General features: G+C 45.6%; 1 pseudogene; it reads right to left on the bottom strand.

Moving 5' to 3' along the window:
• Nucleotides 1–1360: 1360 nt before the first annotated feature.
• Nucleotides 1361–2729, bottom strand: LOC147466434 (uncharacterized; annotated as a pseudogene).
• Nucleotides 2730–2861: the final 132 nt, after the last annotated feature.

The raw sequence follows: 2861 nt of genomic DNA, 5'->3' as shown, positions 1-2861 counted from the left end.
TTTGGGTGGTGTGGGGTAGCCCCGCCTCAGCATACACACACAATAATTCGAGGTAGACTTCCTTATCCCCGAGCAGCTGTTTTGAGTGCCCAGTTATATAGTTTTAGCATATTTTAAGTCTGCCCCTACCTACGATTCGTAGCCGTAAAAGGCAGGGAAGACATCAGAGGCAGCATCAAAAACTCTACGTTTTACTATGTAAGGCACGTCCATTATTCTTTTTAATGAGAGAGACGAATTTTATCACATGGCCTATCTGGGCCTTGGTAGAAAGCGTGCGCACGGCGAAGAACAACGGAGCCGTCGCTAGTGAAGGGCGATCCGAGGTTGACAGACGTGCACAACGGTGCAATCACAAGCCCATCCACACATCAGCGGCGTTTCCCTGTCACCCTCCGCCACCGCTCACACCACGAAGAACTGGTCTTAGCCTCGTTTATGACCGTCAATATTCGTTTGCAAAAAGTTTGCAATATCCATATATTCGTTAGTCATCATCCCCTCCCTAACTGGTCGACAACAGCACTGTGTCATCCATGAAAAGCCAGAGTGTGGAGCCAGTCTAAAAAATAATCGTCCCCGGTGCACAAGCTATCCTTTAAAAATAAATTAAGGAGCTGCATTTGATAAGAATAATAAAAAGTAGGCAAGATGTAGAGATCCCCTGCCTGACACCAAGCATTGCAGTCATGAACGCACCCTCCTATCACAGACTCTCTGTAATCCTATACATGGCTATTCAAAAGTCACTCAGCATCACCAATACCACAACCAAAGACGTTTTGAAATATAAAATAAAATTAATCGCGTGGTAACCAGATCGTATGCTTTCCCTGAAATCACAAAGGTTACACAAAAGCTTACTTTTCTTCGATCGACAACGCAATGCCAGACGTTTCTTTTCTTCTTTTGTGTTTGCACTTTCGTGAGGCAAGATGGGATCATCCAATACCGTATCGTCACATCAGTCGCTGCACTTCCGGAACTTAGGTTTGGGCTGTTTCTGGTTTCAAACATGGGGGGGTTTCAAAAGCGAATTTTAAATTCCTCATCAGTTGGCATTCCCTTATTTCAGATTTTACAAAAAAAAGATTTGAAAGTCCTCTCCTTCCATTGAAATTCCCACACTCGTGCATCAATCAATCATCGTCTTCTAATAATGCTCCCATCTACTCATCTTCTCCGCCTCATCACCCCCCCCAACTCACACCCTCCCTCTTCTTTACACATATTGCTTTTCTTCCCTCGGGCACATTCGTAGAGGTTTTTCGAATATAGCCTCTCCGTTGCATGTTAAATATCTTCGAAGTTATTAGGCTATAACTGATGATGTGCAATAATCGTCCTGCAAATAGTTTGCCTATTGATGCTTAGGATTTAACAGGTCCTCCTTGCAACGCTGCATTCGCCCGCGCGCACCATGCATGCTGCATGGTCCCCTAATGAACGCCTGCTCTAAGGACAATGCTCTCAATCTGAGTAGCAGGACTCTGTGACATGACACAAAGTTGGGGCGTGGTCCGGATGGAAAGGTTCACGTGAGAGTCCCCCTCCTGAATTACGGCAAATTCGCTCAAGAAAGGCAACAGACATGGCGACCGGTAACACACAACATCAAGATTCCGATAAAAAACCCATGTATCCACCGCTTTCGGTAGGTTTATTGCCTCCCATAAAATTGCCTATCCTCGAGTTTTAAAGATTTGTTTAAAACAATCACAACAAGTTTATCATCGAGACAAATGGAAGACAAAACTTCGGCATTCTCATTCATGGTAGAAATATCGTCCTGAATATTTGGGTACATTGCGTCACCACCTGGCAGCTCATACAGACTTGCCAGTTCTTGTATACCTGCACCAAATCTAGCATTCAAATCACCTATTACAATGTATCTGTTTCTCATATAATTCGACTTTTTTCCCGGATAGAGGCAAACGCATTGTGAGTATAATAATGGGAATCAGAGGGGGGGATATAACAAAACAAAACATAACTTCTGGGACACAGCTAAGTTGTAACCAAATCTGGTCACTTACACTGACATCAAGGTTACAAACAAATTTGGATAGATGGTTTTTGACTAATACAACGACACCACCACTGTTCGATGAACCCATTTCTTGAGCGCGGTATGTTACATATCCAGGTATTCTTACAGGTAAATTTGTTTTTACTTCACTTAATTCAATGATGTCATATTCTTTTAACAATGTGTACACGTTTCTCTTTTCTAGTTTTGTGCATACTCGATTTATATTCCAAGCAACAAAGTTTTTCCTTCCTCTGTGGTCCTTCTACAAGAACTGCGGAATACCCAGCAATCGATGACGTCACCGTCCACGGCAGAGCTTTGCGTTGCCCGATCGTCCATCCAGTCCTGATGTCCGCAGCGACGCTCTCCGGCCGGCGCCTTCTCCACGAGCCTCGGCCTCCCTCAGAAGGCGCGCTCCCACTCTTTACGCACACACAACACCGCTGGACGTCCCTCTTGACAGAGAATCTTCGCGAAGAGTTCCCTCCTGCACTCTTGATGCGGTTGCATTTGCGAGGATATGTACCGCATCTCTCCCCTGTCTTGTAACGGTGAAGAAGCAGCAGGGCGCGGAACGAGTCCTTCCCTCTTTTTTACCTCCGTCCGACGTCGTGGCCCTAGTTCTGCGGCGGTTGCACTGCGCGCCGGTAACGTTCAACAACTTCTCCCAAACCCTTCGCCAACTTCTCAGCATCGGTACCAAACAGCCCCGTCCCAGTGCTTCTCTCCTTCATCGGGCAATACCCTACGACTACGATGTTGGTCTCCCTCTCCTTACTCATCAATCATTTCCAAGAAGTGGCTGTTGTTTTGACAATGACCTCTG

This window comes from Penaeus japonicus, unplaced genomic scaffold, assembly GCF_977035675.1.
Source record: "Penaeus japonicus unplaced genomic scaffold, GWHDUDI00000001_assembly GWHDUDI00000968, whole genome shotgun sequence".
NCBI lineage: Eukaryota > Metazoa > Arthropoda > Malacostraca > Decapoda > Penaeidae > Penaeus > Penaeus japonicus.
This window is presented reverse-complemented; position numbering and strand designations above follow the sequence as displayed.